The 16,762-nt window shown below is 48.0% G+C and overlaps 1 protein-coding gene across 3 annotated transcripts in view; it reads left to right on the top strand.

The window, feature by feature from the left end:
• The first annotated feature begins 5,734 nt into the window (after nucleotides 1-5,734).
• The window catches only part of DGKG (diacylglycerol kinase gamma), a 211,890-nt gene continuing 200,862 nt past the window's right edge, over nucleotides 5,735-16,762 (top strand). For all 3 annotated transcript variants that reach the window (XR_006818085.1, XR_006818086.1, XM_046003528.1), the window contains exon 1: nucleotides 5,735-5,999. The gene's annotated coding sequence lies outside the window, so the exon portion shown is untranslated. The remainder of the gene's footprint in view (nucleotides 6,000-16,762) is intronic.

A 16,762-nucleotide genomic window follows, 5' to 3' on the forward strand; every position in this document is an offset into this window, starting at 1 on the left:
GGTAGGCTTGGGTGATGAAACTGGCATACCGGGTCCTCACAGGGCTTAGGGGATGTATGAGTAAGAGGGCTAGACTGGGGCCACGTAATGGAGGACCTTGAATGCCCTTTTAGGGGATATCATTTTATTCTAAAGCAACAATAACAATCATTGCATTTGTTGGGAGCTTGCCATGTGACTGACACTTTGCTAACCTTTTTCTAACTATTTCTTCTAAACCCCACAGAAGCATATGCATAAATATCATTAGTGCATTTTATGGATGAAGAAGATGAAGCTTTGAAGGCTTTTAAGCGAAGGGAGGACTCTGGGGCTTATACTTTCAGAAAGTAATTCTGGAAGCAGCAAATGGGAAGGATGAATGAGGTGGGTATTAGCACTTAGGGGTCTTCAATTCTAACATATTGTGACACGTGGTCCCCCCAAACTGGTTAACAAGAGATAAAGAAGTGACCAATAGTTCTAAAAATGGACTGATGCTCTCCAAAGTCTTGAGTTGAGCAGGCTTTGAAGCATATGGTCATTTATGGAATGAGAACCTTTTCCTCCCTGTGGTTTTCCCCAGGGGCCCTCATGAAAGCTTCTCCTCCAGGGAGCACAGTGAAGAATTCTACAGCAGTGTCCCTGACTAGATTAATGTGAGTGAACCAAAATTAGCCTCTTCACAAGCTCATTAAAGCATAAAGGTTAGCACCCATTGCCCAAAATATAACAGGAAGGTGAAAGGCTCTTTTCTTTCCTTTTCTCCCTGCTTACTCACACTTGCCTTCTTTCCACCATCTCCCTCCTGACAGGCAGTAATCAAAGCAGGATCTTGGATGGGTGAGTATCTTTTTCATGGTCAAGTAAACTCCATCAAAGTTTCTGAGAAATCCACTTGAGTAACTCAAGGGACAGTGCTGACTTCTTAGGTGGCAGGCCTTCTTATTCAGCCCTGAAGTTTGCATGTTAAAATAATACTATCCCTAGAAGTCTGGAGACAGTTGCTGACCCAAACTGTTGCTTCCTAGGAAGCAGACAAGTGAGTAGCTGATACAACTGGGCTTGTTTTGCTTTGTTTTGTTTTTTAAACAGACAGTCTTATGGAAACAGGCTATATTAACTATACATTTTCTGCACAGCACTTCTAAATATACGAAGTATTTTCACACATACTTCCTCATCATTACCCACACAGTGGTGCAGATCTTTCCATCTCCATTTTACAGAAGCGGGAACTGAAGCTTAGAGGCAGAGGCGAGTCTTCCAGCCCCATCTAAATGGTCTGTTTATTATTCTTAACCTGATGGATTCTCTCCTGTGCTTTCCCCCAAGTTTATCACTTGGCATTATGGGACTTTTCCCAGCGTGCTTAAAAGTTGTTCAGTTGATAGTACTTAGACTATCAGAACCAGAAGGGGATGTAGAGACCGTTTCCAACCTCCTCATCTTACCAGTAAGAAAATTGAGGCCCAGAGAGGAGCTGACCTGCTGATATACCCAGGGCTGGATCCAGGAATCTCATTCATGATTAACTGTGACCAGAAGCGAGCCTCCCGTCTCTTCCAATCCCATCCCACTGCCTCACAATCTCTCTTGAGCAGCCCTCCCAATCAAAGCAAAGAGGAAAACGAAGGTCAGGACTTGGCCAGGATCAGTCCCCATCCTATACTTGTTGGATAAAATGGAAAGATCCCATCAGTTACGGAATCATGAACTATCAGGTGGAAGGCAGCTTGGAAATCATTTGGTTTCCAAGGTATATTCCATGGTATAACCCTCTGGTTCCGTAGGTGAGAAGAGTGAGACCCAGAAAGACAAATGGAGCCCCTGGAGCAGAGACTTGAACACACGTCACAGTGTCCCCTGTCACTGACCCCACCTCTGGGACCGCAGCTGCCTGCAGTGTCAAAGGCAGTTCGCCCAGTTTGTCAGGCAGTCTGACTTAAAGATTTCCAGACACAGGTACCTGACTCAGGCCTGGTTTTGCCTTGGCAGCGGAGATCAGGCATCAGTTGCTGGCTTGAATGATGTGTTCCCCAAGCAACATGGCGTATGTGAGCTGCCAACATTCAAGTCCCAGGGAACGTTAAGTGTGGAGCCAGTTAAACATCCAAAAATGCCCTGTGTCTCAGAAACAAGGGTGACTCATCGGAGTGCTTGGGCTATGACTGGGAATGGCATTACAGTGGCTGGAAGAGCTAAAAACTCATGCTCACAAGCTTCTCTGCCACTGGCCCCTTGCTCACAGCTCTCTTCTCCAACCCAGAGGCCAAACACCACCCCCAGGAAGCTCAGACCTCCTCCCTGAAGACTTGACTGCTCAAGCCTGGAGAAGGTCTCCCTTCTCAAGCCCTGAGACTCTGCTCTAACTGAGCACTTGATTTTATACTCTTTTTTTCCTTCTTAATCATTTTGAGTGTTTGTTTCAGTGCTGCATGGACAGCAAATGCTCCAAGGGGAAGAAATAAGCTACCTTCTCCTTACCCTCGTCTTGGAGCGTCACTCATCTTGGAGTGTCACTCCCAAGCAGAGACATGCTCAGGCTCACAGCTACTCCAGGCTTCAAGGCTCTTCCCACTTCACCCTGCATTCACACACACAGCAAATGCTCAATAAATCCTCACTGGTTTCCCTGTGGCTTCAGAATTTTCAGGGCCTCTGTCAGCCACACCACGTCTCTGTGCACATTAGGGAAATTCCTTCCTCTGGGCAGACACAGCTCTGCCAGGCTGCATGGCTCTGTGGAGCATGGCCGGACCTCCGCCCCTCAGCTGGGTGTCCTGGGCAGTGAGCCCCCTGCACTGCCCGGACTCTGGTCCCTCACAAGGGCAGCAACCACATCTCACTGCCCTGGGCCCTCTCCTGCTCTCCATGCCGACAGGGGTAGCCTTTCTTGAGAAAGCTGGCATCAGAGGCTTCCCAGCTTTTCCCCCAGCCCCTACTCTGTCAAAACCAAACAGGAACAGAAAAGGTCCCCCTTTGAGAGCTCCTTGGTACTCAGAGACTGAAGTTTATGGGCCGGGCACTCGGGGACCCTCTACAATAGGGTTCCAACCATACTTCTGTACAGTGAAGACCCAGAACTCACCGTGGATTTTCCTCCTACTGTGCCCTCAGCCTAGACTGTCCTTGTCCCGCTGAGCTTTGTGTCAGATCCCCACTCCCCTTTCAAACACAAACCTTACCCTCTCCCCGATGTCACAATCAAAATAAGCCTTCTCAGGGCACCTGGGTGGCTCAGTTAGCTAAGCAGCTGACCTTGGCTCAGGTCATGATCCCAGGGTCTTGGGATGGAGTTCCACATCGGGCTTCTCGCTCAGCGGGCAGCCTGCTTCTCCCTCTCCCCCTGCCTGCCACTCTGCCTGCTTATTCTTTCTCTCTGTGTGTGTCAAATAAATAAAATCTTTTAAAAGAAAAACCAAAATAACCATTCTCCTTGGTGCTTCTCCCCACCTACAGCCCTCCCTGTCTTCCATATCACTTTGCCCTCTGTTACAACCCTTCCCCGATATTTTCTTAGTGTGCAACCCAGGGGCCGGCTGTCTTCAAGCCCTCTGTCTACACAGGCTTCTCTGTGTTCATGCTGCATCAGCCCAGATGTTAAACTCAGCCCCATCCTGAGTTCCCCAGAGGAGTCCCCTCACAAACAAATTGGAGCACAACATTGTCTTTACAAATGATTGTGTTATAGGAAGTGGGGAGAGCAGAGACTTCACAGCCCTACACCCAACCCCTCCTCCCTTCCCAGCAAACTATTTACAAACCTCTGCGAGTCCTACTGTTCTCCAAATATTGGCTCAGGGAGCTTCTCTCCTTTGTCTTCCTCAGTGAGCACCAGATTGAGTTAGGCCTCCATACTCTATCTCTGCGTGGTTTCTGCATTCCTTGCATCGGATGTATTGCCTTCCTATTCTAAGAGGCAGAACCCCCTCCCTGCAAGCATGCACCCCCAAATCCATCATAGTTCTCGGCCAAGTGGAGGCTCTCCCTCAGTTCTGCCTTCTTTAGAGAGTCAGGAACGGACAGAGCAAGAATGTTTCTCTTATGACATGCATGTGAGTGTGTTTTCCTCCACAGATAAAGAGTTCAGAAGCCAAGGAGTGTTCTTCCGCGTCCACCCAAGCTGGCACTGTGAGAATACACACAGTAAGCCTGTGAGAAGCCTTCTCCTCTGCGGCGGACAGGGACGGTTCCAAGCCCTTTCTGTCTTCCGGTTCTTCTTTCTTCCCAAGGAAAGCGGAGGACTAGAGTCAAAGGAAAGTGCCTGAAGACACAGTAGGAGCTTAACAGATAGTTGTGAAATGCATGAGTCAGTGAGTGAAAGGGAAGCAGGATAAAAGAAAAAACGTCAAGAGCACCCTCACTAGGGTTGTAACTGTCTAGCTAAAGGGAGTCCTGAAAAGCAACCGGGGTGACAGAATGAAATGAGAATAGTGAGTGATAGGATGAAGTGTGAACACGGGGTTCCGGTATTGGCTCTGCCTTCACTGCCACGTGGAACCTTGGGGAAATCTCGGAACCTCAGTTCCTCATCTGTCCCATCTGCCTGGCTGCAGATGGACCCTGATCACCCGGGTCCTCAGAGCTGTCTGACATTCATGTTGGAGCCTTCTACCCCAAATGCCCAGACACCCAAGGCCCCTCGGCGCCTCTGCATCTGCAGAAAGCTTTTCTTGGCTGCAGTCCTGACCCGGGGACCTTCACTGCCTGCCGGCGGGAAAGAATTCTCTGTTGTGGAAAATGGTAAATTCTACATATTTTACAAATGAGAGTCCAAACTCCCGACGATTCTAAATGTTGTGTGAAATGGACAGAAGTCATCCTGCTGGTGTGACACGCCTGAGATAGTGTCCCTACCACCACCACCAACCCCTGCAGACAGGCACCTCATGGAAAAAGAAGCAGCAAGTCAGGGCGGCTTGGCCAGTGTTGGCCCTCATCCCTAACCTCTAACCCCAGCCCCTTTTCCGTGCTTTCTTACATTTTTAAAGAACAGACTGTTTGCTGTGCAGGAAAACAGTCTACAGTCGCCTAAAAGTGAAGGAGAAAGGGAATTAACAGCTCTCCGTCCTGAGCTCTGATCCGGCCAAAGCCAGCGGGATGCAGTGGCCCCACCACACCTGCTGAGGGGGAAATCTTTTCAGATTGAGTAGTCACCAATCTCCTGCCACCAGGGCCAGAGCTGTCAGAAAATGGGCCCTGGGCAGGGGAAACGATTTGGAGGTTACACATTGAGTTCCCAGGAAATGGAGAGAACTTGTTGATAGTTAATTTGCCTTTTTTTCCCCTCTGATTTGGTCGGGATATTAAGGCAGCCTAGACTCTGGCTGAGATGTGGAAATGCCCAGTGGGGATTCGTTTGTCAAGCAGTTGTCCTCCATTCCCGGAGTCAGCTGGCCTCTGGCTCCCTGAGGCGCCCCCACCCCTGGGCATCCTTCCCGAATCCCTAAACCTCTGGCTCCTCCTTCCGGACCTAAGCTCTATCCCGGAGAAGTGCCCGAACTGCGCAGCGCCCGCGTGCCCAAGTTGCACCAAAAGGACGCGTGTGATCACTGCGTGCGGATCCGCATTCACGCGTGAGCGGAAGGCGCGCGCGCGTGTTTGTATGTGGCGCGTGTGTGTGTGTGCGCGCGCGCGGGGATGCGGGGCGGGCTCCGCGCCCGGGGGCAGGGCTCCGCGGGAGAGTGGCAGGCGGACTCGCCGCGCGGCTAGGGGCGGGGCGCCGCAGTGCCGTAGTAGCGGGCAGCCGGGACGCACTGCTTTGGGGCCGCGGATCCGCTGGCAGGCGCAGGACCCCGGCTCTGCCTAGCCCCAGCGCGGCCGCCCGGGCTCCGCGGAGCCCTCCCGGGAGAGAGGGCTGCTTCCCTTCTTAAGAGGGCTACGCCAGCGAGAAGGCGTCCAGATCGCAGCCTCCGTCCCCCTTCTGTCTCTCGGTTCCTCTTTCCTCCCAAGTAAGGGAATAAGCCCCGAGGAAGGAGCGCCCCGGGGAACCGCGCAACCAAGTGTTGCATGGTGAGGTAAGACAGCCGCCCGCGCAGCGGAGGGGGCTCGGGGCTCTCGGGCGCGGGCGGCCGCAACTTAGGAAAGGAGGGCAGAGCGGGAGCCAGTCGCGCGGCCAGGGAAGGGACCCTCGGGCGAGGCCACTGTGCCCACCCCGGCACTGCCACCTGCCGCAAAGCCCCTGTGGGAGGAGAAGCCCCTCTGGAGGGCTGGGGACGCGGGAGCGGCACGGGTGGGTCATAGGCTACCTCTTCGACTGGGAAAACCTTCCACGCCCCAAAGGTGTGCAGGCGGGAGGCAGCCTTGCTCCCGGTACTTGGCTCCAGCAACTGGCCAGATTTTCCCCTTCTAGACATACTTGCTTCCTTGGTAGCCAGTAGCGCGCCAGGGTGCCCAAGGGCGGCGAGGAGCAGGGACACTTTTCTTAACGTCTGGCCGCCAAAGCCTCTGACGGTCCCGCGGGGTTCCAGGACTTCGGGACAGTCCGCAAAGCCTCTGAGCTAGGGGAGCTTGAAGGGAGGCTGGCGAGAACACAGACACCTTGGACAAATATGAGCCAGGGAGGGAGAGGAGGGTCCAGAGAGAATATAAAGCTGACCTGTTTGGTGACCGAGTCACAACATGTGTGCCCGTGTGTGTGCGTCTTGAAGGGCGCGCATCTAGTATCACCTGTGGGGCTTTCCAAAACTCCACTCGTCACCTCACCCCGAATATTCTGACCTTTTCTTCCTTTGGGTGGGTGGGCTAGAATTAGCGGAGGGGGCCCGCGGAGTTCCGGAAGGCCCTACAGGTGACTCTGCCGCGCCTCCCCAACCCCCGCCACCGCTGCAGCGGAAAGCCTGGGACAGGAGCGAGGAGGCGTCTCCAGATGTGAGCGATCTAGCTGCGGAGCTCAGCGTGGCGGGCACGACTCCCCCTCCCCTCCGCCAAGGGTCTGCTGCAGCGCGCGGTGATGGGTGGCTGCGCCGCAGTGGCGCGCGGGAGAGCTGAGATCCCGCCGACGCGCTCGCGGGCTGGCGCGGCCCTACCCGGCCCGCTCCTAGGGACTGCATTAGCATACGGTGACCTCGCCGTCCAGGGAGGGCCCGGCAGCGCTGTTTGTTGTTCTTTCGCTTCGGGGTCTGGGGGGCACCATTTTGGGTCCGGAGGTGTGCACCGGCGGTAGAAACTGATGAGGGGCGAGGGTCAGGACACAGGGCTGGGAACTGGCCCTCGGGTTCGAGTGGGGAGAACCAATCCGTGATTTCGGTGCCTGGGATGCTTTGTGTAAAATACAGCCCCCAGAGCCACTTGCTGGAGCACAGGGCACCCTCGTTGTCAGTGAAGGACATTAGATCGTCAGGGCAGTTGTCATCACGCTTTGGTCACGTACATACACGCACACACGCACACACCCCTACCTTTGGGCATCATGATCCTCTCATTCCAGGGATGTGTCCTAATTAACGTGGAAAGGGACTTTGCGGCTTGATGTGTTAAAAAGGGCTGGACTTGCCAGAGAATACATTCTGCATATAAATTATACACATTAAATAAAGCAGGTGCAACTAAGCTAACTTCCCTCTTGTACTCGGGGTCTAAGTCTTCTCTTTGCCCGTCACCCTGGATGTTTATGTGTCTGGTAGGGTTTATGTGTAGCACTGTAGGCATTATCTCAGGTATTTTTCTGGGAGGGGTGCCAATAGAGGAGTCTTCCCCACCTTACACTTTTAGTTCAGTGTTTGGTTCAGATCAATCAAACATGGGAATAAAATGATAAATACCAGAGCATCTTCAAATCTAGACTTTCTGAGATAGGAGAAACCCCTTGGGACACCAGTTCCAACTCCCCCCACAACTCTCCACAACTCACCACAGAGCACTTTCAACAGGTGGCACCCAGAAGTCCCAGCTCTGAACTCTGAGGCGCTGCCAGGGGAGAACCCACAAAGCATTAACTGTTTCGTCTCCTGCTGGTGCTTGGGGGAGGAGGCTGCCCCCTGCTCCTGCTTTGAAAGAAGAAGGGAGAGTTGTGGTAAAAATCTTATTGTGTTCCATCGTTACATATACTTTTTTAGTGTGAAAATCATTTACTGTTGAATGAAAAAAACTGGGGAAGTTGGTAAGTGTGCAAAGAATCAAACACCACCCACAATTCCTCCACTAAATTTCCACATTGTTACTATATTGGCATATTTCTTTTCTTTCCTTTTTTTTTCCCTTTTTTTTGCCTTGAGATCATGTAACCTATAGTAAGCCTACATTGATTGAGTATCTACTAAATGTATGTTTTAGGTGCTAATTCTTTTATATTCATTGTGTCATTTAATTCTCAGAAGACTCTCTGAAGCAAGTATTATAGCCAACCCCATAGAATTCAGGTGACTTGCCCCTGCCACACAGCTAGTAAGTGGTAGACCCAGGATTTAAACCCAGGCTGAGTCCTGAGTGATTGCCTGGCCTCTGTAACTATTGCTTCTCTGCTCTCCCTGTCCCCTCAGTTAGTGTTAGTAGCCAAAGTCCTTCAAGAACATCATTTTCATGGCCGTATATTATTACACCTATTAGCCATTTAGCAACTACAAATAACTTGGCATACATTTCCAAATACTTTGTTTGGATAGATTCCCAGAAGCAGCATCACTGGGCCAAGGGGCATGAATGTTTTAAGACTCCTGATATATAGGACAAGCTGCTTTTTGAAAAGGCGACACCAGTTTACACTTCCATCCGTCAGAGGTGACTCTGACACAGTCAACGCAAGTGACCTCTACAGACTCAAATAGACCAGGGCCTCCTGGGACCAAACCACACCACCCAAGCATCCCCCTGGCCTCCTGGGAGAAAGAATCACACGTATCATCCAGCTGTATACACACCCCTGTGCATATGGAAACCATACAATATAGAGCCGTACCTGCTTTCATGTTAGCAATGGTCAGTGGCAGAATTCTCTGGCTAGATGTCACATATTAGCTTGGGGCAAACCAAACATTATGTAAAATACACAAAAGTGTGTAGGAACCCACTTCTCCATGTATGTCATGAGAATTACCCTTACTTCTATTAAAGTGCATCTCTATCACAGCCAGATTCAGCCAGCCCAGCCAGTCCATAGCAGCTTCTTCACACACTGGCCATATTCACAGAGCCTTTTGTTTATACCAAGGAAAAGAATTCTACAACAAAATCACAGTGGAAGTTGATGTCACCTTGTAGGTAACAGAGTTCATCTGTCTCCCTTCCCTCCAGCAAATCAGTTATGGTTAGTGACTACTAATAAAGCCCTAAAAAAATAAGGTTGTGTACACCATCCCCCCCCCTCCAAAAATACCCCCAGGTAAAGAAGATGTGGCTGCAGAAGAGCAATGAAATTAAGCAATACAAAAAAGACACAAAGGGGAAGGGTTTGAAGACAACAAATTGGCCCTAGGCTACGAGTTTTCACTAAGACTGTGTTTGCACCACGGCCACCTCTGCCACCAGCACTGGGTCTCATGGCCCTGGAATATAACCTGTTGTTGTAAATTGAATAAATATTCATTGGCTCCCCTCTCTGAAATCTATTCAAGATTCTGCTCAGATCTTAAACCATCCTTCTGGGGCACCCTCCCGGCTCACCCATCTGGGTTAGAGACCTCTCTCTGCTTCACCCATAGCACCTGTGCATACACTTCCCGCACTATGGTGAACGCACTGCTCTGCATAGCCCCCACGAATCTGGGAGCTCTCACCATACCGCGGCCCCCGGGATAGAACTTATGCACCACAGACAATTGAATGTGGTGAATGAACAAATAAGAGAATTTTCCAGGTGGTGTCCTGGGTGCTTTATGTGCATTTCTCTCTCCATGCATTTTTATTTGTTCAGACTAGGCAGCCTCAGAAATGTACCAGGAAGGTATCTAGAGCTGTGCTATGTCCACATGGGATGATTTCCGTTTCATGTGATTCATTAAAATTGGATAAAACTCAAAGTTCCATTCTTCAGTCACGTCAGTCCCGTTTGCAGTACTTAAATGCCACTTACAGCTAGCACATTAGAAAATGCAGATGCAAAATATTGCCTTCGGAGTAGAAAGTTGATCTGGACAGTGGTTGTCGGGTTGTGAGCTTGGTGCAGATAGGAGATGTGAATCCACCATATTCCCTATAACCAGCCAGTACCTGGCCTAGAGGAGGGAGGGAGGGGGGAGAAAGCAAGCAGAGGGATGCTGGGTAAATGGAGTAGTAACATTAGGTATACTATTCACTGGGCTCCTACTTTGTGCTCGACATGGTGCTATATTTTGTATATGCATTGCCTCACTTAACTGTCACATCATTCTGAGTCTGGTATTAACCCTGTTGTACAGACAGGAAAACTGAGTCTCAGGGAGTCTTAAGTAAATGCTCATGAAGTTAGTAGGGGAGGCTGCATTTTAACTCAGAGTCCTGTGATTTTAGAACCTGTTCTCTTAGGTGTTTTTCTTTCCTGCCTCCGTAAATGTCGTATGTGGTATTGGAGATGTGAACCGCCATCAGCTTCACTTCCCAGGGAGACAAAGGAAGGGTATTTTTGAAGGCTTCCCGAGGGAAATAATTGCTATAATTTGCAAATGCTAGTGGCATTTCAAGAGTGCAAAATTTTTCCTGGGCGCTCCAGAGGTCTTGTCCCCGGATGAGTGACAAGGGAGAAAGGAACCCACCTGTATTGTGGTCTGACCAGAAGGCCAGAACTGAGGAGGGCAGACCAACCAACCACCACCACCCAGGCTTCTCCTCAGGGAGGCCTGTCACCAGCTCTGAGGGAAATACTGGCTTGGCTAGGATCTCACAGCCAGTTCATGGCCCAGTCCGGCTCCTGCCTCCCTAGCCGGTGCCCTTCACGCTGCTCTGCCCTGCCTCATAAGTCATTGGCATCAGTGTCTTCACTATCATTGTCATTCTTCTTTTAGTTGTCCCTGTCTTTGTTCTTTTTTTTTTTTTTTAAGATTTTACTTATTTATTTGAGAGAGAGAGGAGAATGTCAGAGGGAGAAGCAAACTTCCCCTGGAGCCAGGAGCCCGATGTGGGACTCGATCCCGGTTCTCCAGGATCATGACCTGAGCTGAAGCCAGTTGCTTAACCAACTGAGCCACCCAGGCGCCCCCCCCCCCCCATCTTGTTTTTAAAGAGTAAAATACAGAATTTCAAGGGCAGCTGAATTAGTCCCAAGTAGAGATTATTACCGCCTTCCTTTTACATTTCATATATTTTTTTTGAAACTGTAAGGTTGAATTGGGACTCTAAGCCAATAGTACCTGGTGAGTCTAGTGCCAAATGAAAAAAGCCAACTCTTTCTCAAACTTCCTCTCAAACAGTAGCACCTGCTGCATACCCCCATGTGCTACCATCGTACAGATGCTACCTGGGACCTGAATATAGAGCCCTTGCTTTTATCACTCATTTCATCCTGTTCAACTCAACTCGGTCACTCATTTCGTCTTGTTTAGTCTCTCTTGCCAACTTGCCCAAATATTTCTAGCTTTGATTCTGTTATCCAGTGTATTTACTGTCCCTTCCAGCTGGCTTCCTGTCATCCCCAAATCTGATGAGTGTGACCTCTTCAACTAAGTCATCAATAAAAATGATGAACGTCACGGGAATTCTGAGGCATGTCACTATTTGCTCCCTCAAGGTAGATGTTCATTCATTAAGTAAACAGCAGCTTTTCAGAAAATTTGTTCAACTTTTCCTACTATTATTCGGCCCATATTTCTTCAACTTTTTCAAAAATTCATCCAAGGTTTTGATTAAGTTCAGATACTTCTTATCATTGGTATTTCCCTGATCCGCCTGCCAATTACGTTGTCAAAGAGGTTATTTTGCTAGTCTAACATAAGCTACTTTCAGTTAACCCTTGTTGGTTCTTAGAGGGCACAACTTCAGTCATAATGTCTCATTCCACATCTGTTCCAGAATGTTCTCTGGGATTAACATCAGCCCCTCAAGTTAAGAAATTTTCATATATTATTTCTCCCATGAAAAAAATTAGAACTGTCTCTGCCTTGGAGGTGATGGTGTCAGTCATAGTGACGGTGGTGGAAACGATGGTGGTTGGCAGTGAGGATGGTGGTAGTGGATCCCTTACTCTGGATTCTGAACAGATTAAGGAGAGTGGTCTGATGATATCAGTTGCATGTTGTCTTAGCACCCTGGGGCATTATTCAGTTAGGCCATAAGACCTAGATTAGTTTGAGGCAGATATAAGCATCCCTAGCATCATAGAAAATGAAATGAGGGAAGGAGCCTAGAGAGTACCCGATTCCAGGGCTTTGTCTTCAAGTGCGGAATCCGCTTCCTTCTAAAGATGGAGTGTCCTGCATATCTGATAAGAACTGAGGTCTCCCACTCTTCCCCAGGGGATAACTCCAACTCTTCATCTTCATTTCTGAAGAAGCACAGCCATTGTTTGTTTTTTTGTTTTTTGGGGTTGTTTTGTTTTGTTTTTTAAAGAAATGTCTACTTTCCTCTTGGAATTAACCTCTGAAGTCATTGATGCCTCAGTGAAAATTCAAGATCCTTTCCTGGTATTGTGATTTAAAAGGAGAACATAAGAGAGCTTAAGGGTTCTCGTTTTCCAAGTGGGACATAGAGCCAAAATGTCTTCAAGGCAGGACAGGGGCACAGAGAGAAAAGGTTCAAGTAAGAAAAGATTTTTTAATTAATAAAAATCATGAGAATAGCAGTCATCCTTTGCATGTGTACCACACTTAGAAGATAACAGGGGCTCATATTCACGAGCTCTCCTGATTCCAGTCATGATTGTGAGACAGCACAGACATCCCCAGCCTTCTTTCAGCCTTGGGGTGAAAGGGGTCTAGAGGAGTCTGTTGTGGCAAGACAAGGGATGACAGGTAAAACTCAGCGGTACATAGCTGCTGACAAACCCCAGACCCACCTGCCCAGCTGGCCATTTGGGCCCACCATGCTCTTCTAGTGGTCTACATGGAGAGTTGGGTCCTCACTTAAGGCACAAACAGTATTTCATCTACACAGAAACTGAGCTTTCACTTCCCTGGTAGCTGATTTGATGTGAAAGTTCCAAGTAACCAGGGGTCAGCAAGGCCACTTTGACCCTTAGATGCTGAAATGCTTGAAATGTTTGGCCCAAATGTTTTCAATCCTTGCTGTATTTCTCCACTTCTCTGCTCTGGGACAGTGACCCACAGCCCTTTACCATCTGCCTCAGTGTCCCTGACTTTCAGTTAAAGTGGAGCCAGAGAAAACTCTTTCAGTCTCTGAGAGGGCCAGAGGATTCCTTCCAGAATCCATGAAGTCCAATGCGAAGTGGTGTGGTTGTTCTCATCCAGTTTCCCATTCTCTCAAGCCAGATTGTCATCAACAAATATGTTCATGATCCCCAGAATCTGACCCCAGGACACACTCTGGTGGAAGTTGGTCCCCTTCATTTTCTCATACCTGGATGTCCAGCAGCCTTTGGCTGATCACAAAATGATCTTGCCCAAGCATTAGGAAGTGAGTAGTTATATGTTCCCACAGCTGGGGAAATTTCCACTTTGCTCCAAAGCTTCCATTGTTCCTAATCTGTAAATCATGCAAATGGCAAATACATTCTTGAGGAGATTCACCCAATCATTTGACTAACATTAAATCAGCAAATATATACTGAACATCCCCTCTGTGATGGGTAGGGGAGTAGTTTCTGGGGACAGGACCCACTGCGTTTCCAGGAGCTGGATGGGACAGATCCAGAAAAAGATACCATGTACCATTATGTTTAGATGAGATTTAGAGGAGGGTCACCTCTCCAGCCTAGGAAGGTATTAGACCAAGGAGGTCAGACATTACTTTTTGCAGTAGAAGAACTTTAGCTGAAATTTGAAGGATGGGTTGAAGTGAGGAAGTGGATGTGGGCAATACATCCTGAGTGTGGGTAATGGAACAGCATAAGCAGAAGCTCAGAGGCAGTTCTTGTCTCCAGTTCAGTGTTGCTGGAGCAAAGCCATGATTCAAGAAGTGCTGGGAGATGAGGCTGGAAATGTGGGCAGGAGGGGCTTGTCTGTCAAATAAAAGAATGTGGATCTTTCCTGGTAGACAGCAGAGGGCCACTGGCAAATTTTAAGTGGGAAGTGACATGGCCAGATTTTAACATTAGAGCAGTCCTTCCAACTACAATGTCGAGAGGGGAGAAGACAAAAAGTGGGGCTGTCCATGGAGGGGTTTCCATGGGAATTTAGGTAATATGAGGACTAAACAAGGTGGTACAGAGGGAAGGACAGAATCAGGAAAGAACCTATAATTAAGTGGATGTGAGTATAGTGAGGGAGGCAAATGAACCAAGGGTAGCTCCCAGGCTTCCACCTGGTGTGCCTGGAAGGGTAGTGGTTCCATTGATCACGAGAACCAAGGAACAGGATAGGGTTAAGTAATGAGTCAGTTTGGGACATGCTACATTTGAAGTGTCCGTGAGAGATCCAGGTGGAGATGTGGTTGATAGATGAGCTCTGTGGCTAGAAACCCAGATTAGGGAATCATCACTCTAAGTGGTAGGTGAAACCACAAGAGCTGATGAAATCATGGGAGTCGATTTCCATTTATCTTGATATATATGTACTGCCAGTGTCTGAAAGATCCATGTCAAGGAGACCCATGCCTCTTCAGTAAGGGAAGGACATTTCTCACAGAACTGAGAGTCTGGGCTTGATAGGCAAGCTGTGCCAGTAGCCATCTGCTGACTCAGCTAGACCTTCAGTGTCCCTTCTGCCAGGTGCATGGTCAAGGGTGGATTTTTTTTTTTTTCCTGAAATGCTTCTTTTCCTCTGCTGCATTTGAGCTTCACAGATTTATAATCAAGGTCCTCTTCTCCAGACCAGTGGTTCTCAACATTGGTGGAATATAAAATCACCTGGAGAACACTGTGGACCTAACAATTCTGGGTTCCACTCCTAGAAATGCTAATTGAATTGGTCTGGGGTCAGGGCCTGGGCCTGAGTAGTTTTCTTTTTCTTTCTTTCTTTTTTTTTTTATGTTTTTGACAGAGAGAGGGAGATCACAAGTAGGCAGAGAGGCAGGCAGAGAGAGAGAGGAGGAAGCAGGCTCCCCGCTGAGCAGAGAGCCTGATGTGGGGCTCCATCCCAGGACCCTGAGATCATGACCTGAGCCAAAGGCAGAGGCCTTAACCCACTGAGCCACCTGAGGCGCCCCCTGAGTAGTTTTCTTAAGGATCCTCAGGTGACACCAGCGTTCAACAGAGTTAAGAACCACTGCTAACCAAGAAGTTCCCTCAGTGATTCCTCTACAGGGTTTTTAATTCCTTAGCTTCTCTGGTAAATCTCCTCAGTGCAGTACATTTTCTCTAAAAGCCCTCTTGAGGATGTCAGAACCTACACTGGACACTGCACTCCAGTCATGATCTTGTCTGCGCATTATCCCTGTCTTTGCATTCAACAGTTATTTCTCCCTCATGCCTGAGAGGCTTCTGGGAAGCTTTGTTAAATATCCTGTCTCTGAGCTGCATAACTAATATACCTGTCAAAAAGACTTAAGAATCACCTGCTATGACTTCTGAGTGAACCTTGGTTAGTTCAGGGAATCATTGCTTTCTCTCCCAAGTGCTCACAAGGCAGTGCTCAATCCCGTAGTTCTTGAATTTTGATTTTTGCATGGTGACTTTCCCATCAGAGATTCTGATTCAGAGATGTGCAGTGGTGGCCCAGAAGCAGCATTTTTCACCAGCACTCAGGTGATTCTGGTGTAGGTAGACTGCCTTGAAGAAATACTGCTTTGGCTCAGTGGGTTAAAGCCTCTGCTTTCAGCTCAGGTCATGATCTCAGGGTTCTGAGATCGAGCCCCGCATCGGGCTCTCTGCTCCGCAGGGAACCTGCTTCCTCCTCTCTCTCTGCCTGCCTCTCTGCCTGCTTGTGATTTCTCTCTGTCAAATAAATAAAAAATTAAAAAAAAATTTAAAAAAAAGATAAAAATGGGAAGTGAAGAAAACACATTTAACTCATACCTACTCCCCTAATTTTTTATCATATTTGATGAAATTTATCAATTTTATCAAATTTATCAAATTATCAAATTTATCATTTGATCATATTAGTATATAGATATTTGAGGATATTTATTATAGTACTGACAGACAGAAAAGGATATCAGTGTAATCCATATGTCAGAAATTTTGACAGCAGTCCATGATAAAGAGTATTGGGGGAAAGCTCAACTAATCCGTAAGTCACCAGAGTGGAAGGAAAAGTTGGCCTACAGATCAAAAAGAAGGAACTCCTAGAAGAATTTTCACAACATCTCTACAGGAAGAATGATGGGCTACAAAAAATGGGAGAAAATTATTTGCAAATTGTATATCTGAAAGTGGGTTGATATTCAGAATCTATAGAGAACTCCACAAACTCAACCAAAAAACCCCCAAACAATCCAAGTAAGAAATGGGCAAAGGATTTGAAAAACATTTCTCCAAAGAAGATGCACAAATGGCCAATAAGTACATGAAAAGGTGCGCAGCATCACTAATCATTAGGGGAATGCAAAGCAAAACCACAATGAGATACTACTTTGTAGCCATTAGGATAGCTATTCTCAAAAAAACAAAAACAAAAACAAGAAAAAGAAAACAACTGATGGCAATGTGAGAAGTTGGAACCCTTGTGAGAACTGTTGTGAGAACTGTTGGTGAGAATGTAAAATGGTGTAACCACTATGGAAGATAGTATAGTGATTCCTCAAAGAGTTAAAAATAGGAATATCATATGAGCCATCAGTTCCACTTCTGGATATACCCAAAAGAATGGAAAGCAAG

Source organism: Meles meles, chromosome 4, assembly GCF_922984935.1.
Source record: "Meles meles chromosome 4, mMelMel3.1 paternal haplotype, whole genome shotgun sequence".
NCBI classification, from domain to species: Eukaryota; Metazoa; Chordata; class Mammalia; order Carnivora; family Mustelidae; genus Meles; species Meles meles.